The 13,267-nt window shown below is 36.2% G+C and overlaps 1 protein-coding gene across 3 annotated transcripts in view; it reads right to left on the bottom strand.

The window, feature by feature from the left end:
* The window catches only part of LOC131674217 (uncharacterized), a 36,635-nt gene that overhangs the window by 7,828 nt on the left and 15,540 nt on the right, over positions 1 to 13,267 (bottom strand). The gene's annotated exons all lie outside the window — the stretch shown is intronic.

Below are 13,267 nucleotides of genomic sequence, written 5' to 3'. Positions count from 1 at the left end.
ATTCTCGGAGATTATATTCGTGAAAAGGCGTGTGTAATTGAAATCGCGGAGCTCCAGACAAGCTATTTTCCAAATTTAAGACTAACTTGTAAAAACTTGAACTTGAGCTTGAGCAACGTGTATCGCTTTACGAAGTAAGCTGTTAATCGTTTGATGTTTCATATCTGCATTGAAAACAATGATCGATATCCTTGAAAATAAGAAAATAAAAGTCAGCCATGAGAATTTTTGAAAGTATTGGCTAACTGAAAATATTAGATATTTTTCAAAGATTACACACTGTTCATATTCTTGGAAAAGCATGTGAATATGCATTTTTACATATAAGCACTATAAGCTGGCCATGTAGCTTTCGTACGTAGGACAATGTAATGATGTAACAAATAAATTAATCGTATTGCGGGGTGATCGTTATGTGCCTCGAAACCCGCTAACTGAAATTGCCGGTAAATCAGCCGCGCGTCGTTTAACGGTTAAGCATTATACCCTTTACTGCATTTTTGATTTTGCGACGTGATTGTCTGCGTGAAACTGTACTTGATCGCCAACGTAAACACGAACAACAATCTTTTGTATACAACGAAAATAGAGGAAGCCAATCGGAAATCGTGTCAATCATTCGGTTAAATACGTTACGGAAGAAAAAAGCCTTGGCGATGAAATGAGTCTGCCGCGCGTGTTCTGCGGCAATTTTCGCGGCTCCCCCTGCTGCCGCGACCTTTTTGCCAATTGTGTCTCGCCTCATTTCCTCGTTCGCCCGCCTTAAGGTGTAATTGCCTCGGACGAGGACTAGATATTCGTCTCCTCTCTCGTACCTTTCCGTTTCGTCGCTCTGAATTTCTCGCTTCCGCTCACTATATCTAACTTTTTATTTAGACTTCAATGACGCCTTTGTTTTCTTTCTAATTTCGTTTGATTAGTTATTGTGTTTGCGCTTTTTACCTTTTACTTTGGGCAAAAAATACTCTTTACGTTATTTTCAAAGAAACAAAATTGTCGCTCCTTCGTTTGACAAAAAACATTTCGCACTTTTTGACCGAAAATTTGTGTGCTCGCACGAGAAGTGGGTGGGAATCTGACTAAGGCAAAAACAATTGTTGGCTGCTGAAAGAAACAAGCTCGTATTCACGAAAAAGCATACATAGCCGTTGAAGATTTTATGGGGGGCTCGATGACAGACACACGAGCTTGAATGTAAACTGCATTTGCGATTTGACCGTGTCGTGTGATCTTTGCTCTATCTGTTTTCGACTGCGTAGAAAAAAGTACATTTATAAGTTCTTTAGTTGTGCTAGTTATTTGCACACTGTTTTTGGGAAAAATGTAACTTATTCTCGGTAACGAGTTACGATATCAGATGTTTGATAAGTGTAGCATGTGTGCTCTCTCTCACTCTCGTGAAAATTATTTCGTCGATGTATTAAAGCGTTATTACTCTATCATTATCTCGGAAAGTGAGTAGGGCTTATAATGAAAACTTTCGCAAATATAGAAAGATAAATCAACATTTTCTTCTTCACTCCTAAAAATTGTAATTGCGCAATTTCATGCTTCATTGCGCTGATAATTACTCTAACGTGAGTCAAACATTTGATGATTTTTCTTAACCGAGTAGACATTTGATTGAATCACTCTCTCGGAGAGAACTCCACCCGCTGAGCAAAATCATATCAAACGACATCCCGCGTGCTCTCTCTCTCTCTCTCTCTCTCTCTCTCGCACTTGGCCTACTGTTCGTGGTGGCAACCGGAAATCGGGTCAGCACGACGTAAAAGTATCTCGCCGTGTACGCGCGCAAAATGCTACTTTCGTTGTCGACTACTATGTGCATGGGATATATAAAGCTGCTTACATCGTTGCCTTTTGCTCGGACGTGCACACGCGCTCCACTTTCGCTTTTTTCCCATAGCGATTTTTCGATTATATATACTTGCGGTCGTGGGTATTGCTATAGATTAATATCTTATGCATATAAGCTGACTTTTCGAAGCTAATTTCCGTTTGATATTTTCTCTGTAAATTCTGCATGAAAGTGAATAGTTCATTAATAGAAATAGCATTATTTAGATTAAGTAACGACATATAAGCGCGACAAATCAATTCGTCTGTTACTCTTTCCGTCGTGTTAGCAATGACACCCTTCACCTTCATTTATTTCGTTATATTTTGACTATTACCATAATTCTTTACGTCGATTTCGGCATTAAATAAACGTTCACAATAACTCAACATGAATGAGCAGTGAAGCCAATTTTTTTTACTTATTCGTAAGATTCAAAAAATTTGATGCAGCTAGAGGTTTTCTTTACAACTACCGATACCGTAAATATTCAATTTAAAACTCGCGATGGAAAATTAAATTAATATTGTACGCTAATAAATTCGCAGAGGCGCTAATCTCCTTTCCGATCATTCGAAACGGAACTATACGCTTCATCGTAAGTTGGGTTATTCGACTTTCCGCTCCAATTTCCTCGAAACGATGATTCGAACCAACCGCCGCATGACCCTTTGAGGTTACTAACACGACGCATCTCGTGATGGAATCGTGGCGCACACGAAACGTGACGATGAGCTATATAAGAAAACGGGTTGAGAGTTTTGTATCATTGTGAAACAATCGGCAACAAGTAGAGAACGTTATACTGAATTAATTCCGCTTATCTCGAGTATACATTTATTGGATTGTTTGATTGATACTGTTATTAGGGTAGATTTAAAAGCATAAGTGAACGTTGTGAATAAATTGATATCAATTTAACTTGCATTATACTGCCGTTAGATCTTTTCAAAGCTCCACGACTTAGAAAGTTTCATTCTAGAAAATATTTGGCAATTCTTTTACATTATAATGGAACGATCACGGCCAAAGATTGCGGAAGAAGCTTAAAATTTTGTCGTCATTATTTACCCAGTCCATAGTTATACATTCGTTTGTCAACCAGCCAAGCATATTTAATTATATTTTCGTTCACACTTCGTTGATTCGAAACTTTCGTTTTTAAAATGTTTTGTCAGTTCTCTCTCTCTCTCTCTCTCTCTCTCTCTCTCTCTCTCTCGAAAAAGTTAAACGTTAAGAAAGTCAGCGCGTCATGTAACGAATCCATCAAAAAACCATCTTCTATGCACCTTTGAACTCTCAACAGTATCTCTCTCAACTCGTCTGTCGAAAATTTATCCACGGCAACGACGAAGAATCTCTCGGCGAAAAAACACAAGTCCGCAGTGCAGCGTGAAAAATTTTGCCGCGTCTTGGATGTAACGAGCGTGACCACGATTGCCTGACAATGGGAGAAAAAGTCCCCACACTTTTCACGCTTTTCAGCAGCAGCAAAAGACTTTGTTTTTTTTCGTTGAGGCAAAAATCGTCCAGACATTCCTCGAGGCAGGATGGCTTCTTTAGGCTGCTGCACGTCGTCGTTCCTGCTACTTCTACTTTTTTTGAGTTGTGTTTTCGCTGACGATGCTGCCGTTACGACGAGGGTCACCGATGATTCGACTGAGGAATCGACTGAAGATAATTTAGCTGAAGAGATGAAAGATCAAGCGATGACTGTTGAAACATCCACGAGGTTAGTATGATTTTCTCGTAGGCTGTTTGCAAAAATTTAGGATTGCATTTTTCAAAAATACAAATAAAATTTCAATTTTTGCATTCTGCACGGCACCATATCATTTTCAAAGTGTAAGGTTCCATTTCTCTTGTTATCAATTTATTTTCTGTATTATTATTGTCTCGGAACTTTTGAACTTTAATGAAAATCAAGTCCTATAATTTCGGAAAAATAATACCAAGATAACAATGTAAAATAAAATAGTAACGACGTGTTCAGAGAACTGAACTTGGATCAGTTATTATTTTATTGGCATTAGAACTTACAAAGAAATATAAGAAAAATGTAATAACTGATTTTCATAGACTCCATACTTTGGACGTCATAAGCATACTGCATTACGTCATTTTTATCTTTTTATGAGTTCCATAGTAAAATGCTTGGTGCCAAAAGACTCTTGCTTCATGGTAATTTTAAATTAGGCAATCACATTGTCTCGACAAATTGCAAGAGAATAAATCAAGTTTTTCTGTTAAAAACTACTACAGATTTCCACGTAATAAAATAAAAACGATTAACAACCATCGAAATTTTTCCAATCAACAGAAACGATCTGAAAAACACAAGCTCTGAAGCACCGTTCATGCCAAGCGTTCATCTCGGACCAATCGCATCATCAGATCAACAGCGACAGACAACCAAGTTGTCGCCTTTCAACGTTGGCCCGTTACTCTTCCCTGACGAGCACAAGAAGTCACCTTTCAACAGTCTAAGCGCCATCAAGGTACATGCTCATGCAATCGACCATGATTTGATTTTTATCCGGAGGTGAAAGAAGCCAGTTGATTCAGCGTCGATCGGCGCGTTCACTATTTTATCGATCAATTACAATTACAATACTTTGGCATTTTAATTGGGAGTCGACGACGTATTATACGCTTCGAATGGATAGATTGAGTAACTTAGACATAATTTATTCATCAAGTTTCTTAATTGTTATTCCAATTTCACCAACGAAATACGTATAAATTAGTCATTTCATAAATGCTATGAATTTCTAACGAGAATTTACTTTCTTTTCTGAGTTTGGAGAAAGCAAAGAGAATCCATCGGCAAAAACATCTGACCCACCAAAACTAGAGAAGCTCCAACAATTACCATTCCGGGCATCCGAAAAAGATGGAAATTTTGTAAAATTCGTAGACGACAAACAACATTCGAAGGAAAATTGTTCACCAGCTCTTACAAGCAGTACAAATCAACGACAAGGCGAGCCTATTTACCATCGTCATGTTGCTTATTTAGCCCAGCCTTTGTACAATTCTGAATCGGCAGGTTACTCAGAAGAAAGTTATGACAATGAACATCAACAATATGCGAATTACGAAATCAAACCAATTAAATACGATGCAACGTCTGTTGTTTATGGGACGCCTTATCATCATCAATCCAGTGTACAGGTAAAGTATATTTACAAATGATTCATATATTTTCAATATTGTGGAAAATAAAATAAATGATTAGCCGACACAGACAGCTCATATTGAGCCCAATTATCATCGCCACGAGGTACCAGTAATGAAGCCGGAAATGGTCATAAATTTTCAACATCCAATGGCATTCCAAGCAGCTTCTTACGATTCGAAACCAAAGACCGTCATTTACGTATCTCAAGAACCTCATCAATTCTATCACCAGCCACCCGTTATCAATCACTTGGAGTCAGCCGAGCCGCACGAAGGAACTTATCCAATTTATTACGATCAACCTCATTACAAAAGGTAAATATACGCAAATCAAGTGAATATTTGAATTTTGAAAAACTAATGTAGCATAATTGTATTAGCTTAACACCGTGGAAAAAGATTCTGCACATTATCGGAGCTTTTGTACCACTTGGCCTGCTGCTCGCTCTGCTACCCAACGTCCTCAAACCTAATGCCAATCCAAAGTAATAAAAGCAATTTTATGTTTGATTAATTGTGGAAAATGGAGAGCTTGTGAGAGAGAGAGAGAGAGAGAGAGAGAAAGAGCGAAAATTTACTGCCTGTTGGTAAAATAGGTAAGCCGAGATAGTAATGCGGACTTTTATATCCTTTGCGGAGAGGAAGGATGTGAAAGTGCTCGGCTCACGTGAAGCGCGCATGCGGATGGGTTCTTTTCGACATTTAGCGATTAACGTGAGCGCGTCACAGTGTTGACGTGTTTTGTTTAATTTAACCAAGTCAACGTATATTATTTTCAATTCTATATCTTTGTAGTTGAAAACAAAATTACCAGTAAATTTTCTTCTCTCCTTGATTAGTAATTTTAGAAAAGGCTGTTTTAATTTTTTTTCTACAAATTTTACTAGATATTTTGCCAGTTTTTAATATATTAATAGTTTATTACAGTAACATTAATATATTAATGGTATTGTTTTTATTAACCGATCAATCGTATGTATAATTTATATAAGAGTATCATTTTGCAAATGTTCAATCCGTAATTATTTCACAAACGTATCTAATTTCTTTTCTTTTAATCATTAATGACTACCCGTATTTTTTTACAAAAGTAAATAACAAAGAGTATATATTGTGACTAATTGATACTACAATACTCACACACTCTAAAACAATATAAATCAATACAATACAAAAAAAAGGTCCAATCAATTATCTTAGCTAGCATTCACTGTCGGTATAATATCACTGATAAAAATCAAGACGCGAACAATAACGCACCGGCAGTGAGATCGTTTGCTTATTTAGCAAGGCAATACACAATTGAAAAGAATATAAACTAGTATGTAACAAAGGAAAGATGAAAGCGAAGTTTTTTTCGCAGCAATCCGAGCATCGTCCTTTCGAAATTACGGGTGAACGACCTGACGCCAGAGCACAAGCGCGACCGGCTCGTCGCACTTGACACTGGCTGTCGAGAAGAGCGTTCCATTTGCCGGCTACTCTCAGCTGCTGATAATGCTGGATTTGAGTTTTTGAGAAACCTTGTACAACGTATTGCCGAAAAGTGAGTTTCAGGTCATATTTTACACATTTTGATGTAATTTATGAGATTATTAAATAAGTAGGTAAAAGAGTTCTACTGCAATGATAAATGTGATTAAAAATAATAATTTCTAAATTTATGGACTTTGTAATCACGAGTACAACATCACGTTGAATAGTTCGCGAATTTTCAGTATTTATGAAGTAGCAAGTGTAATTATTTTTAAACTACGATATAGACTCGTGATACAAAGATACAGAAACATTTTTAACTGAATACAGTGTATGGCCTGCTTATCCATACGTAGCGAGAGTACGTTCAACTTTTTGCACAGATGATTATCAGTGCATCCTCACGTACCAGTAGGTATATTATATCTCGTGTTTAGCATTACTTATTTCATGCAATTATCAAATATTACTAATTATTTCGCTTGTAACGAAGATTGTAATGTTCAATAGTGTTATTGAAATGACCATTTGGCTATGTTATTCTTTCCAGGACAACTGAGTCGACCGTGAGAAAGAAAGAGCTGGACAGGATTTTTGAAGCGGCAAATTTGGGAAATTGTGACACATTGACATGTGACTTTTACGACGGCACTTAGTCTAAGAAAAGTGCAGTACTTTTTTCCCCTCTTCAAATTGACGCAAATAAATAGGAGATAAATAAATAAATAAATGATTTTTACACCGAAAATCTGTCATTTGAGAGCCACGCGTTGTCAGGAAATTCATAAAAAACTGTTTTTCTCTTTTCTGCAATCTGTCAAATCATAATTATTTCTTTTATGGGGCATCGTCTTTTAAATAAAAGTATTGACATTACTCAAACATTCGTAATCTTCAATTTTTGCGTGAAAAAAATCCATACCTTGTTTGCCATATTCTCCAACGAAAATAGGTCAATCGATGATTAAAAATGTAAACCACATCATTTTGTCCGTGAAGCTAAAATTACCAGAAGTATATTGATACGTGAATGAAAACGTAAGGAAGCTTCATCTCGCTGTTGCCTCAAGTAAAAATTAGCAAGCGGCAAGTGATTCATTAGAAAACACTTTCATGCGTGGCGAGGATCGACAGCCACTGTCCGAAAAGCGCGAAACACGAGGTGCACTTTTTCGTCGTAAGAAAGAGACATTCGCGCGTGTTCATTGACACGAGTGAAAGTAGTCGCGCTCGTTTTCTTTCTCTTTCCTCTCACAGTACTCCGAGGGAAGGAGAGCAACGCACGCGACGTTTTATATGTAGGTCAATTGTTGCTGGGCTCTGCTAAGCTAGATGTCGAATCGCGGAATTTGATGGGTCGCTGCATTATAGTTTTCGTGAGGTTCTGCGATGAGAAAACATTGTTCATATCTTTCATAGCTTGACAGTTTGATAGGCTGTGGAAAATGCACGGCTGGATGATTTATGATTTTTCTAACGTCCGTACGATGCGCTATATTCGGAAAATTTTGCGCTATATAAGCTTGCTTTTTATAAAGATTCTTTTTATAGGTTGTAAAAGTTGTCCTGTCCACGAATCATATGAATTTTATGCTTTCACAAAGATGTACAATGTGTGACGAGAACATAAGAATAAAAAAAAATAACAAATAGAATAATAAAAAATAATAAAAAAGTATTTTTTTCGAATAGATTGCCATAAAAAGCTGAAAATTTGACTTATGCTATAATCATGTATCTACTAAATCAAAAGCACTTTCACTATTTAGAGATCTACTAAGATATTCAAATCCGAAGCATCCAAAGAATTTTCGTAACGAGTCAACAAGATTATATCTGATTATTTTAAACGATCAATCTGAGATTTATGCTCAATTAATCACAATAAATGAACAAATAAAGTGCATCAACCTCACATTAACAGAACAATACACGCATGTGTGTCGGCAGACTGATGAATCAGCTTTACGCAACTATCCTCCGCAAAGCTCTTTCACCTCGTGAGAATGACAATTTTTTTCTCTTCTTCTACCCACTCATCGCACCATTTTCATTTCGTAATGTCATCTTCTCTCTGTCTCTCTCTTTCTGATTCAGTGACCCAGTAAAGATGTAAGTTGATTTGTTTTTTTAGTTTTCATTGATGATTCATTATATTGTATCGGAAGTAGGTATGTAGGGTTTTTCAGATTAGAGATTTTAACCTGTAGGTGTGGTTGGAACTTGTAAATCTTTACGGTTACAATGGCTTTTGGCGTCTATTGATTTATCTCTCGTACTATTTCTATTCTACTTCTTTTTACGAGTTCAATTTAGCTTCAACATTGAGTAGTAAGGCTTTTTAGTGATAGACCTATAAAAAATAAATGAATAGCATGTTACTACTAAAAAAATTAAAGAATAATTCACAAGATTTAGTTTATACAATGAAAGACTTCATGAGCCTTTAACTTATGAAATGATCCTCATATGTTATAGGGCGGGGGTTCTCGCGTCAAAGCCTCATCGAAACATAAGTAGGAAACCCTTCGGTTTCCAAAACATAGACTACGTCATGGACGACAAAGCGAAGTGAATATCTAAGTCCAGTTGACCCGGTTGCTCCTTGACGCATTGGAAAGCCGACGCGGACTTCTTTGAAAGTGGGTAATCCCAGACATATTTCTGATTTCTCGCGTACTTCGTAAGATAGAAACATTGTCTGTTTATATTGTCTACATTTGCGTGTATGATTAGCCTGGAAATTTACACCAAACGCTTCCAAAACAAAATATTATTATGTCAAGGTTACTGCTACCGAAGATTAAATAAGATGTGAGTTGGCGTATAAGATACGATTTCGACGATGGAATTTTTAAATGTTGCCTTTAAAAAAATTCTCTGATTAAATTATTAATAAAATATACAGCTGTCAGCTGTAATGCAAAGGAATTTGTGTGGGTTTATTGTTTCCAAGGAGTGTCTAGAAAAACTATGTTGGTATACAAGTTCCAACATTCCATTAGTTTCTTATTGTTCCATTGAGAGGATTCACTGACTTTTGTATTGACGACGACACTTAAATACAGATTTCCTATAACTCGATACTATATTTCATCAATCGCGTGCGCTCGTTTGGATTAATTTTCCAAACTTCGTACGTAATTATCTTTTATGTAATTCAATAGTATTTGAAATCATCCTATAGTTGACCGTTACGCGATATAATCACATCAAATTTATTTCTAGACTTTCACCTCGAATTTTCAAGAAAAGTCAGAAAAAATCTTACACGAAGCATACATCATTATTTCGTACTTAATGATCATTCAGGTCATTGAGAATAAGAACTCGCTCAATTCAAATGTATTTACATGGCGCGATTATGAACTTATCGTTGTTATCAAACAGCAAACAATTTAAAAAAACCCATGAGATTTCCTATCGAATGAAATCACTATCAAAAAAAGAAACGAACCAAGCCACTGGAGCATTCGGGCAAAACAATAACAATTAGAGAAACACTTTTCGCTTTTTCGTCGACTTTCCTTCAATTAAGACGTCACGGAATCGCGTGCAATCACGGAACACTTTAACCAACAAGATTAGCTCGCTGCGCGGAAGGTTGTGTATGTATATACAACCTACTTGCTGTAACCTTTGAGATAAGCAGAATAAAAAAAAGGAGGCGAAATGATATGCAAACGAGATCTGCCGTCTCTTTATTTTGATTTTTTGCACTCGCGTGCGTTGGACGTATATATTTTTCGGAGGCTGAAGTAACGAGGTTTCCGGAGTAATGCTGATTAAATTTTCAAAATAACAGTCCTCCGCTTGTTTCTGCGAAAGTATAATTAATTAGCATTGTTTAAGAAAACGTAATTTGTTTCGTTGAAGCGGGTAACTGTATGTGATGATTATCTAATGGGAAACGAGGTGATTAAACTTTGAATTAGTCTTTGAATTTTAAAAATTTTACTATTTTTATTCTTTAAAACACGGATACTGAAATTTATAGGAGCGCGTGAATTTGTTTTATCATGCTATTACAAAATATCTGTTTAGTAAGCGCTTTTTCCAAAGATAACATAAACAAGATAAATCCTTACCTTCGATTCAAGCACACCCTTGAATGTCTTATGGTGCGGACAATTTAAAAAAAAAGAATTTATAGAAAATTTTGCTGGTAACGAGGAAGCTTATTCGTCCTTTAATCTGAATAACAACAATAAAGTCTCGCACATCCGAATATTAGCGAAAAAGTCTTTTAGAAAACGCGTGCAGCACGTGAGTTTCATTTGGCTTTATTTAAATATACAATCTGGCGCGAAATTCAATCTGAAAAACCACCGTTAGATGAATACGAAAGTGCGCTGCGGCTTTTCTGCATTGTGATCACGCACAACGTATTAGCCTTCTAATCGTCGAGCACGTTTCGGTATTCAATTCGAGAATAACGTTTTTTGAATGCTTTTATCAAGATTACACGGCATTTCTATGTTAACAACGGTATATGCAAACTCTTAATTCAACGTTGAGTCTTACTTTTATTTTCCATTGAAATGTATTTACAAAATATTAAACTCACTTTTAAAATATTAATTACAATTGTGCCAGAACATCGACGAACATATCAAACAAGCCTCAGAAAAAAGCCCCCTTTTTTTGAAATTCAGTTAATCGCGTGTATAAGCATACCTGTATATGTATATATATATATTAAAGGCAGTTGACCGCACACAGCGCACAGTCTCGTCGCGCGTTTGCGACATAATTATATTATCGGTGAAATTTTTTTCCGTCGCTTTTTTTTCATCTTCTTTCGGGCGACTCAGAGAAGTGAAAGTCCTCCTCTTTCTTTCTCTACGTGGGAATTAGTGGTTTCGGCCTGGCACGCGCGCGTGCATTGGGTAAAAGGGCCGCGACTATCTCTCTTTATCCTTTTCGGGAATGTATGTAGATACACACAGACATACGCGCCCGGAAATGAGTCAATGAGTGAGTTCATCTATGTACGTTTCTCGGAAGTTATTGAAAAACTAATATTTTAAATTAAATGTGACGGTGTACGCAAAAAACAGTAACAAAGTATGAGATCGTATTCATAATTGATTACCTATTACTTGATTAGTTATATCAGGTAATGAAAAAGTCGTTCGATAGACACTGCAATGTGAGAATGACTTTTTTTTTCAGCACATTCGAAAGTGAATTCTTCGAAGAAAGAGAAAAGCGATAATGCTGTGAGAGGAATAAATTTGGGACAACTTGGGCGGCGGCTGGCGTATATGCATCACTTGAACTTTACCTTGTATACCCGTTGCATAAATGAAATGAAAGAAAGAAATGAGAAAAAAATTACATTCGACCTAAATAGCTTGATTCAATTTCAAATACGGATGGAATTTTTTAAATCTTGAATGACAGTAATTTCTGGTATTACCAATGCAGAGATGTATGAATTTGTCTTTTTAATTTGAAGATCATCGATAAACACTAATTTAGATAATAAAACAAATACTTGGAGAATTTTCACGAGTTGTAATTCTATCACTTTGTCCTCGCAATTTTGAAGTTTTGGGTAATGGATGGTTGACTTGACCGTGATTTGACTCAAGCTACTTATTGCAGAAAAAAAGGGTGACAAACGAAAATATTGTTAAAAAAATCAATCAACTAATGAATGGGTAAATAATACAAACTGAGCGCAATTGAATGAAACTAGCAAAGCAATCAAAGAACATTACTATTATTATATAATGAAATTCAGTAAGTCACGATCGATACCAATTCATTTTAGAATAATCATTAAAAATACGTTCTATGTAGTAATATTTGCTAATTTTAAATTGTCAGTATAACTACTACCAAGCATATATCCATACAATTTAAAGCCACGAAGAATATCTAATGCAGAAATCCATTAACAAACAAATAAAAAAGTCTGCCATCTGACCGTACTTAGTCACGTCTACTATTTAAGGTAAGAAAGAAAATCTTCGTCCATTCTTGGGCAACAAATTGTACGCAGTCGAGCAGTATTTTTCAACAAGAGAAGGAACAATAAAAAGAAAGAATCATCTGTTCTATTGAGTCTCCCTCGCGTGAGATATCAGTTGACCTTGATCCCGTTGGCTGTAAGTCATGCGCGACCACAGCAAATAATACTCGAAAGAGAGAGAGAGAGAGAGAGAGAGAGAGAGAGAGAGAGAGAGAGAGAGAGGCGCGCCGAATTAGGATCTCGCAAGCCTCAACTGCACTTTCCATTCTGAACCAGATCGGCGTCGCTCGTGTCGAGAGTTCGCGCGCGCTCGCGATGAGTTTCCGTGACGTCCGAGCGGTTTCACCTAAGTCTTATCGTTTTAATACTTCCTCGTCGTTCTATGGCTGTTGTATTTTCTATCAGTGGTGAAAATACCTTTTCGCCAAGTATTTTGTCGAATGGATGTATAACACTTGGGTATTCCTAATTACTTTCTTTTAAGTGAAATAAGGATGAAAGATGATGTGGATTTTTACGAAGTCGAAATAAAGAAAAACAAATGATATCTCTCGCGTATCTTTACAAATCTACCTAATACGTAGGTAATAATAGGTAAAACCGTACTAGTTAGAGACATTCACGGCTCAATTCTACAATTTTACAAGGTCTTCAAAAAATATGAATAATATTTAAAATATTTTATCGACAATTCTTTTGAAAATTCTAAAACGCGTACATACAATGTCCAAAATCTTTGTCACATTTTCGAAATTCTCATCGAATACCAAAAGAAAAATGAATGAATTCAT

Source organism: Phymastichus coffea, unplaced genomic scaffold (assembly GCF_024137745.1).
Source record: "Phymastichus coffea isolate CEN01 unplaced genomic scaffold, Cenicafe_Pcof_1.1 PCOF00221, whole genome shotgun sequence".
Classification (NCBI taxonomy): domain Eukaryota; kingdom Metazoa; phylum Arthropoda; class Insecta; order Hymenoptera; family Eulophidae; genus Phymastichus; species Phymastichus coffea.
Note: the sequence above shows the minus strand (reverse complement) of the source record. Positions and strands in the feature narration are given on the sequence as shown.